The sequence below is a fragment of the Solanum tuberosum genome, unplaced genomic scaffold (assembly GCF_000226075.1).
Source record: "Solanum tuberosum cultivar DM 1-3 516 R44 unplaced genomic scaffold, SolTub_3.0 scf00178, whole genome shotgun sequence".
Lineage (NCBI taxonomy): Eukaryota > Viridiplantae > Streptophyta > Magnoliopsida > Solanales > Solanaceae > Solanum > Solanum tuberosum.
This window is the reverse complement of record NW_006239102.1, coordinates 542,650-564,087: the sequence shown is the minus strand read 5'-3', so window position 1 is coordinate 564,087 and position 21,438 is coordinate 542,650.

Here is a 21,438-nt window from a genome sequence, read left to right as displayed (position 1 = left end):
AATTTGAGACAGCGAAGATGGATGGAGTTACTCAAAGATTATGATGTGACCATTCAATACCATCCGGGTAAGGCTAATGTTGTGGCAGACGCTTTTAGTCGAAAAGCGATATGTACGGGTAGCTTAGCTTACTTGAGTGTAACCACGCGACCTTTGGCAAAAGAAATTCAGACCTTAGAGTCTAAGTTCATACAGTTGGGCATCTCTGAAAGAGGCGGGGTGTTAGCTAGCATTAGAATTAAGGCCACGTTCATTGAGGATATCAAGGCCAAACAATTTGAGGATGAAAATTTGAACGAACTCAAGAAGAATATGGCGAATGGTAAGGCATAAGAGACCATTCTTAATGTGGATGGTGTACTCAGTGTTAAAGGGAGGATTTGTGTTCCTTGAGTTGATGGCTTGATTCAAAAAATGTTGGTAGAATCTCATGGTTCACGATATTCTATTCATCCGGGTGTGACCAAGATGTATAGAGATCTGAAACAAATTTATTGGTGGTCGGTCATGAAGAAAGACACAGCGGAGTTTGTGGCTAAGTGTCAAAATTGTTAACAAGTGAAGTATGAGCATCAAATGCCTGCAGGTTTACTTCAAAAAATGCCAATTCCGGAATGGAAATGGGAAAGAATAGCTATGGATTTTGTGGTTAGTCTTCTCAAGACTTTGGGGAAGTTCGTTTCTATTTGGATAGTGGTTGATAGATTGACCAAGTCAGCCCATTTTATTGCGGTAAGAATAAATTATAATGCTGAACAATTGGCTAAGATTTATCTGAAAGAGATAGTGAGGCTGCATGGACTGCCCCTTTCTATCATCTCAGATCGTGGTACCCAATTCACTTCCAAGTTTAGGAGGAAATTGCATGATGAATTGGGCACACAACTCACTCTTAGTACAGCCTTTCATCCACATATGGATGGACAATCTGAGAGGTCTATTCAAGTGTTGGAAGACATGTTGAGGGCATGTGTGATTGATTTTGGAGGACATTGGGATAAATTCATACCTTTGTGTGAATTCTCTTATAACAATAGTATCACTCCAGCATTGATATGGCACCATTTGAGGCATTATATAGGAGGGGATGTAGATAACCCATTGGTTGGTTTGAGGCTGGAGATGTGCAACCTTTGGAGGTTGATTTAGTGAAGGATACTCAAGATAAGGTGAGGAGTATTCAAGCTAAACTTCTAGCTGTCCAGAGTAGACAGAAGAAGTATGCGGATCATAAGGTAAGAAACATGGAATTTCAGACTGGTGAGAACATTCTTCTTAAGGTATCACCCATGAAAGGGGTGATGAGATTTGGTAAGAAGGGGAAGTTAAGTTCGCGATATATTGGTCCCTTTGAGGTTCTTGAATGTGTAGGGCCGGTGGCATATAGATTGGCTCTACCCCCATAATCTATATGGTGTTCATCCGGTTTTTCATGTGTTTATGTTGAAGAGATATCATGGTGATGGAGATTATAACATTAAGTGGGACTCAAGCATGCTAGACAAAGACCTCCAATATGAGGAGGAACCGATTGCTATTCTTTATCGTGATATGCGTAAGTTGAGGACCTAGAAGATTAAGTACGTGAAATTTCAACGGAAGCATTGTCCAGTTGAGGAAGCTACTTGGGAAACCGAGAGGGACATGCGAGACAAGTATCCCCAATTGTTCGTTGAATCAGGTACTACATCTTTCTTTCATTAGCCTATTTTTTCCTAAGTTTTGTCACTCGGGGACGAGTGATGAGTAAATTGGTATCTATTATAACGATCGGGTTCCGTCGTTATAGAAATGCCAACGGAGGAAAATTGGGGCCGAAATAACTTTTTTGTAGTATTTGGGTTTTCCCAACCTTGTCCAGATTTGGAGGAAATCGGAGTCACCAAGGTGTAGGGAAATCTGGTAACAATCAGGTGGAGTAATTATGGTTTCGATTGCATGAGTAGTTAGATAACTTGTTAAGGAATCCGTACGACTTTACGGAATTGAATTTGGGTAAGTAGATCTTCGGGAATCGATCTTAGCGTGAAGGGTATTTTCTGAGCGTCGTGGGTTAGAAGTGTGTTGTGGAATGGGATTTGGAATTCTTTAAAATAGCATTCTGTTTCATTTTTACCGCTTTGGCGCTGGGTTGGACCTCTATGGTGAGGCCTTTATAGCGGGAAATGGGGCAATGTGGTGGGTACAACGAGACTTAGAATCGAAGATGAAAGACGAGTAGCTCACTGGTTCAAGAATGCCTCTTTGGCGGGAACTTTGGCCACTCTGGCGCCGCCACTACAGCGTTGTGAGGGCCATTGTGGTGGGCCAGAGGCGACTTAATGTCGTTAATAAACCCCTGAACGACCTTATTTCGCACTTTTCGACTTTTAGAGATAAGGAACGAACCCCAGGTGATTTCTACTCGTTTTTCACAATTCTTGAGGCTAAAGGTAAGTTTTTCACTCCCCGAATTTATTTTCGATCCATAGAACGTAATAGAATGGGTGAATATTGATGGGGGAGGGTTTTGATCTTGATTCTATGGTGGAAACAACCCTTAATTTGATAATTGGGATCATGGGTTGATCTAGGGTTTGTTAGATTTGTTGGTAATTCGGGTAATTTGAAATTCTTTATTGATTCCCGCATTATATTGATTGTTTGTATACCAAGAATAAGCGGAACGAATCCAAAAAGGGAAGGATCAAGTTTTTTAGGGTTCCAAACTTGTTTCGAGGTAGGTGATGGTTGTGATTCTATGATTGTGTGATGTATGTTTGTTCTTGCTTCATTATGATACATGTATATGTATGAATGTTGCAATGTCGATCACACTTGTTGTAAATGAGATAGATAAATTATCGTTACCATAAAATCATGACTTAAATGTATGATCTTGAGGATATACTTGTGTTTGTGATTGTGCTGTGTGAATGGGATCGGATTACCACGTTCCGGCATAACTAACTTGGATCGGATTGCCACGTTTCGGCATGCTACCTGTTTGGGTTTAGGTTCCATAGAGGACCAATGATGTGATGATAAATGTGAAATGCGTTGTTGATTCTCATGTTGATTATGTTGTATATGTTGATATATATGCATGTGATTATAATGTTGTTTGACTTGTTTATGTTGCACTAGTGGGATAGCCACGTGATTTTACTAGTACACTGTGGTTGTGTACTGATACTGCACTTGCTCTTATTTTTGTTGAGTACAGGACATCTTCAAGTGGCTACTGGCAGACCTCACATAGAAGATCTGTGATCATTACTTCGAATTCAACGGTGAGCCAATTCTTCCGGGCTGCCATGGGATTCTCTTTCGTCTATGTCCAGCATTTCCGGACTTAGATATTTGTTTTAGTTAGTTGTTTAGTTCATTAGTTTGGGGACGTATCCCTTCTTGTTTAGACATGGATCATTTGTTTAGATGTTTTGGTACATTGACTTTTAGGTTCTAGGTATTAAATTTCCGCATTTGTTAGTTAATTAACTTGCTTCCGTCACTTAATTGCCTTAGTTTTATTTTAGTTGCTTAGTTTGGGTTGTAGTAGTGATTCCCCCACCGGATAATTGGAGTGGGTGCCAATCACGACGGTCTGAGTCATGACAAATAGACATTAGTTAGAAAGAATAAAAGAAATATATATATGGATCCCAATATGATTAATATTTCTCTTATTCACCATAAAAGGAGATTATTTTATCAGAGTAATAAATGTACATATTCATTTGATAAAAAAATAGTAAGACATCTTCAAATAATTTCTTTTCATCTTTAGTACTTTTCTTAAAATGAATAAAATATATCTTTTTATTTTAACACTATTGTAAACACATCAGTTTGGTAAGTGTTTTGTGCAATTATTTCATATTGACTTATCTCAAAACTAATATAGAAATATATAACGTGAATTGAGTGACAGGTTGGTAAGTATCAGACATTAACAAAAACATATTTAAGCAAGATTTCGTTTCAAATATATTTGAAAGCAACATAATTTTTTCACTAAATATGGTTTATCCGAAATGAAAGAAAATAATAATGTGCTTCGACAAGCGAAGTAACTTCTTCAATCATACATAAATCACCATTTAAAATTTTAAAAATATTTGTATTTTTTAAATTAACCATCAAATTGAATATTTTTAAGCATATTCAAATACTATCAAAATTTATACTTCAATATTCCTAACCAATATTAAAAATGTTCCCTTGTTTCAATATTTAATTAAGTACATCCTTGAATCAAAATATACTTTTTATTTTAAAAAAACTCGATGAAGTAAATGAGTAAACAAATACGTTTGCAATAACTTTATAACCATTTTCTATGAACACTACATAAATCTAAACCACATTAATATTTTTCCTAATAAGTTGGTCAACATAATACCGGAATCATAAGTAAATATATTTCAAATGATTCTATCTAACTTTTATTGAATATCCACTCATTTAGTGTTTTTCCAAAATATTTCTTGCTAGCAAGAAAAAGTTTCTAATTCAAACTTTTAAAAATGTATAGAATTAAAATTTTCCCTATAAATAGGAGTCAATCCTAGGCAACAAAATCACAACAACAACTACTACAACAAAGCAATTGTATCCCTCATATCCAAACAAACACATTTCTCCTACCCTTTATCCATAGCTAGAAACAAAGTGAAGTATGCTTTGATTGAAGATGCTAGTAAAACAAAAATCTCATCTAATAAAAGACTGAAAGGGCTCTTGAAAAAATCTGATGACCTAAAAACACTTTGTGATGTTGAAGTGGCTACAGTCATATACGGCCCTTATAGAAATGAACGATTTACATTTCCAAATAATGATGTTGTACGCAACACTTTTATAAAGTTTAAGGAGTTGCCGACATTGGAGAGATCTAAAAACATGGTGACGAGAAAAGAGTTCATCATGCAAAGGATCAAGAAGTTGGAGGAACAACTTCAAAAGGTAAGGAAGGAAAATATGGTCAAGGAAATGACAAATGAGATGTATGAGGTGTTCAAGAGAAAAAATGTTTCGGTCGACATGAACCCATTCGATCTCAACAACCTACGTTGTGTAATCAAGAAAAATCTCAAAAAGGTACATGATCTAATGATAAAAGAGAATGATGAAGAGGGTTCTACATCAAATGTCCCTCAACCCATTTCTGAACCAATGGTACCCAGTAGGAACAACTCTGAAGAACCAAGGGATCCTTCTCCTCTATTGTTTTCACAAATGTTTCCTGCAAAGGTTCCACAATTGTTTTCTCCAATGCCTCAAAACATGGCTGTTGGAAGACCACATGGACTGACTCCTCCAATGCCGTCAACAATAATGGATTCTCCGATTCCTTCACCAATGATGGATTCTTTGATGCCTTCACCAATCATTGATTCTCTGATGCCTTAATTAATGATGGCTCCTCCAATGTATTCTCCTGTGTCTCCTACAATGACACATCAAATGGAACCTACAATGGATATCCCTTCAATTGGTGTATCAACATCAATGAATAACAATCAGAATTCCTCTAATGACTTACCAAATAGTCCTACAATTTTTGGGTTTCTCAACTGGAATGATGATGTTGTGATGACTTTATTGGATGATCCGTTTTTTAAAAATATTAATGTGCAAGATCCAAGCCACACCAAAAAATTCTAAGGACCAATGTGTGTATTTTTAATTAGTACTATTTGCTATCTACATATGGTCATAATGAGTATTTATGTTGCTTGCTATTTTTCATATCTAAATTGTGTCATTGGACTCTCCGAATAAGTTTCCCTTCATCTTCCTTTGAACCGTCCTTTTGTCGTATTCCTTAATTTCTTTCGAAGTTTGTACTTTCATTCACTTATTAAATTGATGGTCAATTATTTTAATTTTTATTAGATACAGATTTATTTATTTATTCATTTACTACTATTATTATTGAAATGTTGTTGTTAGTATAATTTTTTAAAATGACCTCTTACACTTAAAAATCTAACAAACCAATTTACATAGAGGGTAAAATTTTATTTTGAAACTTTGTAGTGTAAACTAGTAACACATCTAATATTAAAATTGAATTAATCAGTATAATTAATTGTCTTATTTAATATTCATATATATATTTTTAAATATGGTGATAGTACAAGATTCATTAATTTTGTCGCTTTTGTATGTTAAAAACTTCAAAGGTTCTATTTTAACTTAATTTTTAGAATTGAAGTTTGCACTCCCAAAACATAGAATTGGATCATCACATTTATATTTTGGTTCCATTTTTCTCAGTCTTTACTCCCTTCGTGAAGTAGAGAAATTATTCCTATGTTCGAAGTCTATTGGACAAAATAAATGTATCCGATGCATTAGAAAAATAATTTTTTGTGTTTATTTATCAATTGGAAGACACAAATATTCAGATAAGAAATAAAAAATAAGGAAAGGGAGATGATAATATATTAATAGGTAAAAAGTGAACTATGAGGGTTAATAATACACCAAATTTAATATAAAAATCGAGATTTATAAATATCCTAAGGTTACTGAAACATGTCGGTGAATGTTTTAAGCTTGTTGAAATATTTGTTTTATGATGTTCATTTGACCCGAATGGGCATCTTTATCTTGTGATATTTTTTCCCGTTTGGCCATGTACTATTAATTTTGAACAACTGTTGGTCTGTATATCTATTTTTGGTTGTGCATATTCATGTGTTATAGTATATATTTTGGGTTTTATTTATACTATAGTTCTTTCCCAATAGCTATCTTTATTGTCAAATCGGGTGACTTGTCCAATTCATGATTTGCTAGAGACAAAGTCAAAGTAAGATACTATGGATAGTTTGGTTGATACCATGTGACTGATATGATCCAAATAAATTAAGTCAACTTTAAAATGATCCATGATATTTAGTGTTAATGTTTTCATTTAGTTGTTGTCATTCCTATAGAGTCTAATGCGTCAAGTTGGTACTAATATAGTTATTTTCTGTTTGGTTGACATTTACAATGAGTGGTGACTTATTGTCTTCACCTTTTCATATATCGTACCCCAGAAGTCCAAATTGACCTTAAAATGTGTATGTATGAATTACTAGAGAAAAACATAATAGACAAGTTTATGATACTACGTTTGTGCATGTTGACATCTTCCTGAGAGTGAGTGTTTGATTCTGAATCTTAAATCTTCTACTTTCATTTATATTATATGTTTCGGGGATCTTCTTTTCCTGAGTTGGCACATATAAATAGAAGAGGTGATTACCATTGTCAAATAGTTTTCGTGAAATAAGACATATATTTTATGAATGATAATTTAACTTAAATGTTGTCCTTTTGATGTTTTGAGAGTTAACTTAATTTTCTGGTCCATGACTAATATACCCTTCACGTTTGTGATAGGCATTTTGCGTAAGCGACCTTGACTTAAGCCAAGGCATGATCTCTAAAGCAAAGGGCGAACTTTAGCGAGGTTGGCTTAAGTAAGACAAGGCGTGCTTTAGCGATGATTACTTAAGTGGAGCCTGGTTTAAAAAAGTGAGACCCCCACTTTAAGTGGGGTTCACTTAAGCAAAACCTGGTTTTGCCTAAGACATCTGAGAGGGATTTTGGCCTACCATTATGAGGTTTAATCCCCATTTTCTATTGTTGAGATTTGTAAAATCCTTGGAGGCGATTTTGAAAATGTTTCTTGGGCTAAGACTTTGTGACCCTAAAACTTCAATTTCCTTTAATCATTAATGGATTTAAACATGAAAAGTTGGTGTAACACCTAGAAATTTTCTAAGCTAAAGCCCGAAACATTCTTAACTTACATGTAAAGTTGTATCAGGTTATTTTTATATTAATCATAGGTGTAAAGGTCAATTCTTTAGTGTGGGAATGGTTTTGGATATGAATTAAGGTCACCAGAACCCCCTAGCACAGAGTTGATTTGAAAGCTTCCTTACTGATAAAGATTTAACATAAGATTTTAACTTAATTAAACTTCAAAAAACCATATCTCGCAGCACAAAATGAATTAGGTGACCTATGACCTATTTAATTGAAGTTCTATGAGTCCCCTTTCCAATGCCACCAAGTTTGCCTCATTTCGAGTTAAGAGTAAAAAGTTATGGCTATTTTATCGGAGATTGACAAGTCACAGTTTCCTTAGTCAATTCCTAATTATTTCTTCTACGGATCATAGAAATTTCGTTGACCAATACTATCAATTCGTAGAATACTTTATACAAGTCAAATTTTGGGGTGCAATTCCTACGGAACCATTCTACGGGTCGTACGAACTTCTACCGCCAGTAGTTTGGATGAGTAGAATGAATTTTTGTGCCTAAATTTTAGTATAAATTCTACAGATTACCTTTACGATCTGTAGAAACTTATATGGGTTATAGATTGGAGCTGTAGAATGAAATTTGATCCTTAAAATTTAGTTTAATTCCAAAAATGGGACTACCGTCCGTAGAACATACCACGAACCGTAGATGGCCCCGTGAATGGTTTTTGTCACCTTTTTAAGAAGGGTATTTCAAACTTTTCCCACCCATTCTAAGCCTAAAACCTGAATTTTTACTCTAAGTTAAGGTTTAAAACAGTGTTAGATGATCTTTTACGTTCATTAACACTCCAAGTCATTAGACAAATGTTTCCAGACGAGAAAAGCTAGAATTCGAGCGTTCTTCAATTATATTCGTCATTTTTGAGCTATATCTTTCATTGAGATTCTTGAGTTGATTTATCATTTGTATTTTTTAGCATGAACCCTATTACTATGTTATTATTGATTTATTATGGAGTTAACAATGAGAAATATTTAACACAACCTTTTTTTTGGTCATAAATTGGTTTATAAGAAAGTTAAGACGAGTTTTAAGTAGAGTTTAAAGAGTGATTTGAGTAAGAGTATAAGGGAACAAGTATTCCCAAATTTATCAGTTTTTAAATTTGGAAAAAAGAAATTTTGATTTATTAACGAGTTTATGAGTTTAGAGATATTCCACTGCAGTACACTCTTTTAAGAGGATATTTTGAGCAATTACCTCAATTGAGAAAGAGTATATATTATACATTAGAGCATGAGTATATATTTATTGGGAGTACTATTGAGCACTGATTTGGGGATGATTTCAAACAACTCAGATTCCTCATAAAGATGTAGCCGACATGGGTAACGGATCGTACTTTTTAGATGACTCCTTAATATTTCTTTCAAACAGAGATTTAGTGAATTAACTTAGTTGAGATGTTCTATATCCCGGCAAGATCCAAGATATTTTTTATAGCTTGGGCATGACGTTGTATCCTCACGTTGCTCATAGTAATGGTCATAGATTAGAAAATCTCCCAAATAGAGTTAAAAGTGTATTTTATCATATCACTTAATATGTTGAGTTGAATGATGAGTAAGTATTTGTAAATTTCAAATGATTTCACTCATTTATTTCTTTACATTCAAATTAGTATAAATTTATATCTATTGTAGTCCTTTAATTCAGTCATTTCGGTTCCGTTATATTACGTAGCTGTACATTCAATCTGTTGATGTCATTTGATTTGCATCTAGTTATGAGTCAAATACATGTGTTCAAATCATCAACAGACACTTCGTTGAGATAAGTTTGCACTCCCGGTTAGCATTTGGTAAGCCTCTTTGCATTCTAGAAGGCTCAACTTTCACCTTTTAGTTAGTTGCTTGACATGTTGTGGGTCTTGTCCTGACATCCATCTTTAACAATAGAGGCTTCATAGATGGTTAGTTTTGATTATGTTTCTAGTATTCCTTTGTTAAACTGTTTATTAGCTATTATTGTTTTCAGAATATTTTGAGACAGATGAGTACTTTCAGATTAAATAGGTTAATTGTGTTTAAAACCTTAATTCTGCTTAATCTAGTCTTTAGCTAAGTAGCCAGCTAGGCCAAGGGTTCACTTTTGGATCATCAACAGTTCTCGAGTGTCGGTCACGTTCAAGGTGTAGGCTTGGGTGATAGTTGGGATTTTGATTCGCAAATGACATGATTTTTAATGAAACTGAGTTCTAAGATAAAATGGTGATTGTGCACAGATTTTCACTCCTTTTTGGAAATGGTTTTCACAAATGAATTCCAAATGTCTTGGGAAACGTATTCTAGTAAATATTTTTGGATTCAAACCTCATTTTTTGGAATTGGGTTCTTCAGGTTATTTGACCCCTTTCTCAAAGTGAATGATTTGGGTGTTATTATTAGTTCTGGAATCTTATTTTGATTACCTGATTGAATAAGATTGTGTGTCTTTGCACATTGTTCGGAAAGGAAAATAACAAGTCTTGGAGTAACTTTTAATTGAATTGACGCAAGTGATTTCTAAACCTTGTAAGACTAGTAGAATCATTTATTTCCATTCACTATATGTGTTGGGAAGTAATGGGAATGACGTGATGTGTTCAATTATTTCACTTGATTTATCTTAATGAATAGAAGTGGTGTAAGACCCCATATCCGAAACAGACCAAAATGCATATTTTTTTCAGAAGTTGCAGGTGCGACCCACGGTTGCCACCCACGAACTGTATGGGGCACCCACAGTCTGTTCTGCTGGTTGGTAGTTCGCGATTGCAACCTTTCCCCAGAACATACCAGAAAATCACCTAAGGGTCAGGCTACGCCAGGACCTACGGACCATAGGTTAGACTACGGTCCGTGGTCTAGGGCCGTAGGTTGGACCCCAAAATTTTGCTCTCTGAAAACGATCGACGGTTGACCAGTACGGACCGTCAATCAATCGAAGGTTCGTCGGTATGGTCCATCGGTGACCCCGATAACTTTTAAGTCAGGGTCATTTGGTCTTTTCCTTTTTCATTGGACCCCTAAACTATGTCGTTTAAACCCTAAACTATGTAGTTTTGGTCAATTTTACCCTAGAAACTGAATTAGAATCTATCCTAAGCAAATCATTCACCAAAAACATAGAAAATTAGAACGCAGAAATAGAGAGAGTCGACCAAGCACTAGTCCAAGAACGCAGCAAGTTTTCATCCGTTCTAGCCCCGAAATTGAAAAATTCTCCGTGAATTTTGTCACTAGGTATGTGGGATTCGCTAGTGGGTTCCTTTCACCCATTAGGTCCGTAGTTTTCAGTCAGAATCTTGATTCCCTTAATATTATCTAGACCTAGGGTTTCTTGAATGATGGAAATTGTTGGGTTTTAGCTGTTAGAATGATCCAAATCAGATTATCATGATTTTAGTATCGTTCTGTGTAGATTCTTACATAAATTCAGAACCCTAGCTATGTAGTTCTTTTAGTTCATGAATTACACATGCTAGGTAAGATATTTCAGATATACATGCCTCAGATTTGAATGTTTCATTATAAGCATATTAATGTTGCATTTTTGGTTTGCATGTTAGTATTTTGAGCTATCTAGTATTATAGAAATTCAGTCATAAATTGTTAACTACATACTCAATTGGGAGAAGCTTAATACGAAGTGGACTAGGGTCAGTCACCCTCAAGTCAGGAACTACGTGCCCCGTAGGTTGTAAGTCCCCTCTGTGGGCAGCATTTTGTGATCACGCCAGTCATGCCTCTATACCTCTGGCCAGGTATATTGGGTCCTCTTGATGTGGCGTATACATTGGATTCCACATTTAGCTCATGTGGTTTTATGTCGATTATTACTAGCTCCCTTATAGTCAGAATCTATTGCATTGATCATGTTATCAGTTACAGTTAGATATTCAGCCTCAGTATGTTATAAGCTTGGTCATTGCATTTAGTTATTTTATGCTTAGTATTATCAGTTTAGTAGCATGCTTATCTTATATCATTTCTCAAATATTATGGTTTGGTTCAGTTACGTTATTGTTCAGCTTTATTCTATCATGCATACTCAGTGCCTTTCAATAACTGAAGCATACTCTATGCTACATCTTCTTGTCATGTAGGTTCAGGTCCTCAGCTTCAAGATCACGCATAGATCGGTTCCCGATCTCCAATTCAGCAGCATCAGTTGGTGAGTCCCTATTCTTCGAGGAAGAGTGACATGATTATCTTCATTTGCTTTTAGTCTTTAGTTTCAGTTTTTGCTAGATTTAGTTGGGGCATGTCCCTGCACTTCTAGTCAGTTAGAGGCTATTTTCAAACATAGATTGATTCAGCTATAGTGTTAGAGTTTGACTTTTCAGTTGTTGTATAAACTCTCAGTTTTCATATATTCAGATAGTTGATGGGTATTCCCCATCATTTCAGTTTACATGATTATTTAGTTTCTGCACAGTATTTGTTTACTTCAATTTACTTTAGTATGCTTATGATATGTCAGCAGGGTTTTCTTGGGGTCAATCGTGATCCTAGGTCCCGCGTCCGCGTCCTAGGGGTAGCTTTGAGGCGTGACAAACTTGGTATTAGAGAACTACGTTTAAGAGTCCTAGAATATCTGAAAAGCTGAACTAAGTAGAGTCCTTTTCATGGGTGTGAAGTGCACCACATCTAATGAGAGGGAGGCAACGAAGTGTTTTAGGAAAACTTCACTCTCTTTGTTGCCCTTATCGTGCATGAGCTATGATCCCATTTCCTCGTTCTAATCTCTAATTATGCGCTTATGATCATGCTTCCTCGTAGAGCTTACGCATGGAATGCTAATGAATGCAATGCTAACACAATTCCTCTAGTCCTTACCATGAGGTTTTGAACGTAGAGTTTTGGAATGCGATTCAGCTTTTGGCTCAGAGTATGACTAACCAGAACAATCAGCATGTTCCAATTCCTACTAATAGAAATGGTGGATAAGTGGCAGTTAGGGTTTGAGATTTTATTAGGATGAAATTGCCTGAGTTTTTAAGGTCACAAGTTGGTGAGGACCCACAAAACTTCATTGATGAAGTTAAGAAAAATTTTGGAATGATGGAAGTGACTGGTAATGGTAGGGTTGAGTTGGCATCTTACCAGCTTAAGGATGTGGCTCAAATATGGTACACTCAGTGAAAAGACAACAGTGGCAACTTTGTCTTTTGTAATTCCCTATATAACAATAATTTTAGGTGTTAGTCCAAAAACTCTTTCAGAACCGCCTTAGTCTCTAGTCCAGTCGGTGACCCAGTTATAGCTAGGCAGGTATACAGAAATTGCCCTGTAACAGTCTCCCAGAAAGTCACCTCAGCAAATCTTGTAGAGTTAGAAGTGGTAGACTTCGATATCATTCTAGTCATGGATTGGTTACAATCCTATTATGCCTCAGTCGATTCTAGAACTAGGATCATTCGTTTTTAGTTTCCACACGAGCAAATCCTAGAATGGAAAGGTAGTAGCTCAGTGCCCATGGGTAGATTCATTTCTTACCTTAAGGCCAGAAAGATGATCTCTAAGGGGTATTTGTATCATCTAGTTCTGGTTAATGATTCAAACTCTGAAACCCCAACTCTTGAGTCAGTTCCAATAGTAAATGAGTTCCCAAAATTGTTTCCAGAAGATCATCCCAGAGTTCCTCCGAAAGGGAAATCGACTTTGAAATTGATCTCTTTCCAGATACCCAACCGATCTCTATTCCTCCTTACAAAATGGCTCCACTTGAGCTTAATAAATTGAAGGAGCACTTGAAAGATATTTTAGATAAGGGCTTCATCAGACCTAGTATTTCTCTATGGGGTGCCTAGTGTTGTTTGTGGAAAAAAAAATGGTTCTCTCAGGATGTGCATTGATTATAGACCGTTGAACAAAGTCACAATGAAGAATAAGTACCCTATCCCCCAGGATTGATGACTTGTTCGACCAATTTCAAGGTGCTAGTCATTTCTCGAAGATAGACCTTAGATCCGGTTACCATCAGCTCAGAGTCAGAGATAGTGGCATCCCAAAAAGAACCTTCAGAACTCGGTACGGTCATTATGAATTTGTAGTTATGTCATTTGGACTAACTAATGCTCTTGCAGCTTTCATGGATTTGAGGAACAAAATGTTCAAGCAGTATTTGGATTTGTTCGTTATCATCTTTATTGATGATATCCGCATTTACTCTAGGAATGAGGAAGAACATGCGACTCATTTGAGAGTTATCTTGCAAACTCTCAAGGATCGCCAATTATTTGCTAAGTTTAGTAAATGTGAGTTTTGGTTAAAATCAGTTGCTTTCCTTGGGATTATTGTGTCTAGCAAAGGGATCCGATTGAATTCTCAAAAAATAGAAGCAGTGAAACAATGTCCCAAACCTACCTCTCCTACAGATATCATAAATTTCTTGGGTTTGGCTAGTTATTACAGAAGGTTCGTGGAAGGATTTTCATCCATAGCTTCTCCATTGACGAAGTTGACTTTGAAAAATTTCAAGTTTCAATGGTAAGATGATTGTGAGAAAAACTTCCCAGAACTGAAAACTAGGTTGATTACAACTCCTATTTTGACTCTACTAGAGGGTTCAAGCGGTTATGTTATCAACTGTGATGCATCCATAGTCGGCCTAGGTTGTGTGTTGATGCAGCGAGGTAAGGTTATAACCTATGCTTCTAGACAGATTAAGGTGCATGAGAAGAACTATCCAACTCATGACCTCGAGCTTATAGAAGTGGTGTTTGCACTTAAGATTTGGAGACATTACTTGTATGGTGTTCACGTAGACGTGTTCACGTAGACGTGTTCACAAACCATAAGAGCCTTCAGTATGTATTCACCCATAAAAAACTAAATCTTCTCCAGAGGAGATAGCTTGAATTCCTCAAGGATTATGATATGAGTGTGCATTAACATCCTGGTAAGGCAAATGTAGTAGCAGATGCTGTTAGTAGACTACCTATGGGTAGTGTAGCACATGTTGAGGAAGAAAGAAAGGAGCTAGCAAAGGATTTTCACAGACTTGCTCGCTTAGGAGTTCGTCTTATGAGCATATCAAACGGTGGTGTAACAGTTTAGAATGGGTCAGAATCTTCATTGTTAGTGGAGGTTAAGGAAAAGTAAGACAATGATCCGATATTGCTTCAACTAAAGGGTGCAGTCAATCAACAGAGAGTTGAGGTTTTCTCCCAAGGGGGAGATGGTGTGCTTCGTTATCAGGGTTGATTATGTGTTCCTAAAGGGGGTGAGTTGAGACAGCAGATTCTTGCAGAAGCCCATAACTCCAGATATTCTATTCATCCAGGCGCCACTAGTATGTACCATGATCTACCGAAAGTCTTTTGGTGGAATGGTATGAAAAGCGATATAGCAAATTTTGTGGCTAAGTGCCCTAATTGCTAGCAAGTGAAAGTAGAACATCAGTAGCCAGGAGGAATGACTAGAGAGATCAACATTCCTACTTGGAAGTGGGAAGTGATCAACATGGACTTCATTATAGGTTTACCTTGTACTCGCAGACAACATGACTCCATTTGGGTGATTGTTGATAGAGTTACTAAGTCTACGCACTTTTTGGCGGTTAAGACTACAGATTTGGCAAATGACTACGCCAAGCTTTACATTAATGAGATAGTTAGGTTGCATGGGCTTCCTTTGTCTATCATCTCAGATGGACTTCATCGAAATTTTATTTTGACATTTTCTGCTGTAAACTAGTAACATTTCTAATATTAAAATTGAATTAAAAAAATTAATTGTCTTATTTAATACTCAGACATATTTTTAAAAATATGGTAATAGTACAAGATTCATTAATTGTGTGACTTTGGTATGTTAAACACTTCAATTGTTTTTTTAACTTAATTTTTAGAATTGATGTTTGCATTCCCAAAACATAGAATTGGATCATCACATTTATATTTTGGTTCCATTTTCTCTTTTTTTTTCTCCCCTCGTGAAGTAGAGAAATTCTTCGTATGTTCGAAATCTATTGGAAAAAATAAATGTATCCCCTACATTAGGAATAGAATTTTTTTTGTTTATTAATCAATTGGAAGACACAAATATTCAGATAAGAAATAAAACATAAGGCAATAAATATGATTGTATATTAATAGGTAAAAAGTGAACCATGACGGTTAATAATATGCCAAATTTAATTTAAAAATTGAGATTTACAAATATCCTAAGTTTACTAAAACATGTCCGTAAATATTTTAATCTTGTTGAAATATTTTTTTATGATGTTCATTTGTCCAGAATGGGCATGTTTATGTTGTGATAATTTTTCCGGTTTGGCCATGTAATGTTAATTTTGAACAACTATTGGTCTGTATATCTATTTTTGGTTGTGCATATTCATGCGTTATAATATATATTTTGGGTTTTATTTATACTAATGTTCTTTCCCAATAGTTGTCTTTATTGTCAAACCGGGTGACATCCAATTCATAATTTGCTAAACAAAAAGTCAAGGTAAGATATTATGGATAGTTTGGTTCATAATAGGTTACTGATATGATCCAAATAAATTAAGTCAATTATAAAATGATCCATGATATTTAGTGTTAATGTTTTCATTTAGTTGTTGTCATTCCTATAGATTCTAATGCGTCAAGTTGGTATTGATAGTTGTTTTGTGTTTGGTTGACATTTTCCATGAGTGGTGAGTGTTTGTCTTTACCTTTTCATTTCTTGTACCCTAAAAGTCCTAATTGACTTTAAAATGAGTATGTATGAATTAGCAGAGAAATACATAATAGACAAGCTTATGATACTATGTGTGTGCATGTTGACATCTTCCTCAGAGTGAGTGTTTGATTCTGAATCATAAATTCTCTAATTTCATTTATACTATATGTTTTGGGGATCATCTTTTCCTATGTTGGCACATATAAATAGAAGAGAAGATTGCCATTCTCTAATAGTTTTCAGGAAATGAGACATAGATTGTATGAATGATAACTGAGCTAAAATGTTGTCATGTGATAAACTGTGGCTTCTATGATTCAGTGCTAGTGTCAAGTCAAATTCTTGCTAGGTAGAATAGTGAAGTATGAGTCTGTATGATGTTGAAGTTTTGTATTCCTTTAGGATAAGAAGTATTTTATGTTTTTTGTGTTTTGATAAGTTTGTAGTTTACCTACTTGTAAGTTTCTAAGCTCATATTATTGTGTTTCAGAGAGAAAAAGAAGGCATTTACGATGTTTAAGCCATGAAAAGTAGGTTTTCATAATTTACAGGTGATCAAGTAGAAACAAAGTAAAAAGGTTCAAAGCTGAAAGTGATCAAATAGTTTGTTGTCATAAAGTGATGTTGATGTCTTCGCATGTCCACATGCGGCTCGGCATCACTAACTTACCTTATTGCAACTAAAGGAAGAATGGTTGCAGAAAAAGGTTGGTTTGGGGTAAGCAGATCGACCACAACTCCTAATATGGGGATGCATCTCACCTACATTTCAAATTAAGTCAGAAGTGACAGTCTCACCATACCACTTGATACGGGAAATCAACTGTGACTGAAATAGCAAATGCAGTGATATAGTGCATGTGTAAGACCTAATTGTAATGACCCGGTCGGTTATTTTTGGAAATTGTTGTAAAGTTATTATTTTACCCCTCCCGATATTGGCCTCGCATCATTTTTGAAATTCATTTTGAGTTCCGAGTTCGAAGTTGTGAATTTTGGAAATTTGAAAGGCTAATGTTGTTAAAAAGTGGTTTTCGGTGTCTTTGGGAGCTTCGAGTGTTATAATGGAATTATGTCAATTCCATTAGTTTTGGCATGTGGAAATAGGTCTATGAAAGTTTTCGATTTTTTATTCAGAGTCTTTTTTGAGGTTTTGAGGTCCTTAGTTGGAAAATTTTGGAATTTTAACCTTTTGGATGACTTTGGTCAACATTCAAGGTTCAGATGCTTGGATCAGAATTCTCAGAGTTCTGTCTGATTCGGGAAATGATTTTGGCCTTTGTGAGGTCTTGATTGAATTTTCAGATGTCCCAAGCTTGATTTAGCCTTTTTAGGTGTTATGATTAATTTCTTATGATTTACACGAAACTCGGGTCAAGGAGAACTCAGATTCGTGTTTCGATGATTCCATTTTGTACAGAACGACAAGTATAATATGTACGAGATTCCGAAGAAATCCTGATGGTCCTTTTTAATGTTTTGAGAGTTGGCTAATTTTTCTGGTCCATGATTTATATACCCTTCGCGTTTGCGATAGGCCTTTTGCTTAAGCGACTTTAACTTAAGCGAAGGCATGATTTCTAGAGCGAATGGCGGACTTTACCGGGGTTAGCTTAAGTAAGCCAAGGCTTTCTTTAGCGATGATTACTTCAGCGAAGCCTGATTTACAAAAGTGAGATCCCCACTCTAAGTGGGGTTAGCTTAAGCTAGGTGACCTATGACCTATTCAATTGAAGTTCTATAAGTCCCCTTCCAACGCCACCAAGTTTGCCTCATTTCGAGTTCAGAGTAAAGAGTTATGATTATTTTATCGGCGAATGTCACATCACAGTTTCTGAATCAATTCCTGCGAATTGCTTCTACGGGCCGTAGAAATTTCAATGACCGGCACTGTCAATTTGTAGGAAACTTTAGAGAAGTCAAATTTTGGGGTCCAATTCCTACGGAACCATTCTACGGGTCAAAGGAACTTCTACCGGTCGTAATTTGGATCATTAGAATGAATTTTTTAGCCTAAAATTTTAGTATGAATTCTACAGATTGCCTCTACGATCTGTAGAAACTTCTATGGGTTATAGATTGGAACTATAGAATGAAATTTGATCCTTAAAATTTAGGTGAATTCCAAAAATGGGATCTATGGTTCGTAGAACATACCACGAATCGTAGATGGCCCTATGAATGGTTTTTGTCACCTTTTTAAGAAGGGTATATCAAACTTTTCCCACCCATTCTCAACTTAAAACCTGACTTTTTACTCTAAGTTAAGGTTTAAAATAGTGTTAGATGATCTTTTACGTTCAGTGAAACTCCAAGTCATTAGAGCAAGGTTCCCAGAGGATAAAAGCTAGAGTTCAAGCGTTTGTCAAGTTTTCACCGATCTCCCCAAGTAATTTGTTCTTCTAGGTATATAAGGCTAACATAGCGATGGACTGAGTTCGTCCTCACGCCCTACATCAACTTTCTATCAGTAAAGAATTATCTAGGTCTACATCCTTAGTTTTTATAATGCTTGAGATAATTTTCATTGTTGAGTTCTGAATTATATTCCTGATTTTTGAGTTGCTATATCTTGCATTGAGATTCTTGATTTGATTGTTAATTTCTATTTTTTAGCATAAACACTATTACTGAGTTATTATTTATTTAATACCGAGTTAGCATTGAGAATCCTTTAACACAACTTTTTTTTTGTCTTAAACTGATTTTGAAGAAAGTAAAGACGAGTTTGAAGTAGAGTTTAAAGAGTGATTTGAGTAAGAGTATAAGGGAATTAAGTATTCCCAAATGTATCAATTTTTAAATTAGGAAAAGAGAAATTTTGATCTATTAACGAGTTAATGAGTTTAGAGATATTCCATAGCAGTACACTCTTTTAAGAGGATATTTTAAGCAATTACCTCAAATTGAGAAAGAGTATATATTATACATTTGTGCATGAATATATATTTGTTGGGAGTACTTATGAACACTAATATGGGGATGATTTCAGACAACTCACATTCCTCATAAATGATGTAGCCGACATGGGTACTGCATCATACTTTTTAGATGACACCTTAATAGTGCTTTCGAGCAGAGCTTTAGTGAATCCACTTAGTTCAGATGTTCTATATCTTGACAAGATACAAGACACTTTTTGTAGCTTGCGAAGGACGTTGTATCCTCACGTTGCTCATAGTGATGGTTGTTGGTTAGATAATCTCCAAACTAGAGTCAAAAGTGTAATTTATCATATCACTTAATATGTTGAGTTCAATGATGAGTAAGTATTTATAAAGTCCAAATGATTTCACTCATTTATTTATTTACATTCAAATTAGTATATATTTATATCCATTGAGGTCCTTCCATTCAATCATTTCTCTTCGGCTATATTACGTACTCGTACATTCAAAGTGTTGATGTCATTTGATCTGCATCTAATTATGATGCAAATACAAGTGTTAAAATCATCAACAAACACTTCGTTGAGAGCAATTTGCACTCCTAGTTAGCATTTGGTGAGCCTTTTTGCATTCTAGACGACTCAACTTTTATCTTTTAATTAGTTGTTTGACGTGTTGTGGGTCTTGTCTTAACATCCACATTAAACAATATAGGCTTTATAGATAGTTAGTTTGGAGTATGTTTCCAGTATTCCTTTGTTAAACTATTATTTTAGCTATTATTGTTTTCAAAATATTTTAAGACAGTTAAGTACTTTGACATTAAATAGTTTAATAGTGTTTAAAAGCTTAATTCTGCTTGGATTAGTCTTTAGCTAAATAGCCAACTAGTCCAAGGGTTCTCTTGTGGATATTCAATAGTTCTCGAGTGCCGGCCACGTTCAAGGTGTTGGCTTGGGTGACAGTTGGGCTTTTGATTAGCAAATGACAGGGTTTTTCAAGAACTTGTGTTCTGAGCTAAAATGGTGATTGTGCAATAACTTTCACTCCTTTTTCGAAATGATTTTCAGAAATGAGTTCCTAATTTCTTGGGATATATATTCAAGTAAATATTTTTGGATTCAAACATCATTTTTGGAATTGGGTTCTTCAGTTGATTTGACCCCTTTCTCAAAGTGAATGATTTGGGTGTTATTATTAGTTCTGGATTCTTATTTTGATTACTTGATTCAATAAGATTGTGTGTCTTTGCACATTATTCGGAAAGGGAAAGAACAAGTCTTAGATTCACTTTTTGTAACATCTCGCAAATTGAAATAATTAGAAAGAAGTTAAAAATTGGAAATAGTCAGTTTTGGAAAGTATATAAAAATCTGGAAAATTGTGAAGTATGTTAAGTTGAGTTTTTGCTCAACTTCAAGAGACCATAACTCCTACTTCGGGATGAGTTAGGTGTGCTTCTAGATATCGTAGGAAATATCTTGGAATAATCTTTCCAACGCCGCTGAGTTTGCGCGATTTCGAGTTTGTATGAGTGAGATCTTCCCTTTGGAAATTGGGTTGTTTGAATAAGGAAAGTCTAATCCGGATTTTTGAAGGGTAGTTTGGTCTTTTCCTTACCCAACTAATTAAATCCGTTTTTAGTAAATTATTTGGAGTGTAAACTGAGTTAGTTCAGTTTACGTAATTAAGAAATACTCTAGGGCTTTGAGAGAAAAGAAAAGAGGAGAAATGAGAAGAGAAACTCAAGATTCAACAAGTTCTTGCGATTTTTGTTGTGGAATTTACCAAGGATTCTATCCTACAAGGTATGTGAGACTTTCATAGCGTTGGGCTCGTTCACCCATGCGCCAAACATGTTTAGTTTAGCAAAATTTGTTCTAAAAAGGTTGAAAGTTTGATGTTCTTGATATGTATATCTTGAATTTGTTTTCGTTCTTGAATTGGGCTGAATTGAGAAGTTTCTGAGATCTTTACGTTGAGTTTTAGGGCCTGTTTGGGTTGGCTTTTGGCTTATTTTTGTTATTTTAGCTTAAAAATAAGTGCTTATAAGCACTTTTTTAACTTTACCCAAAC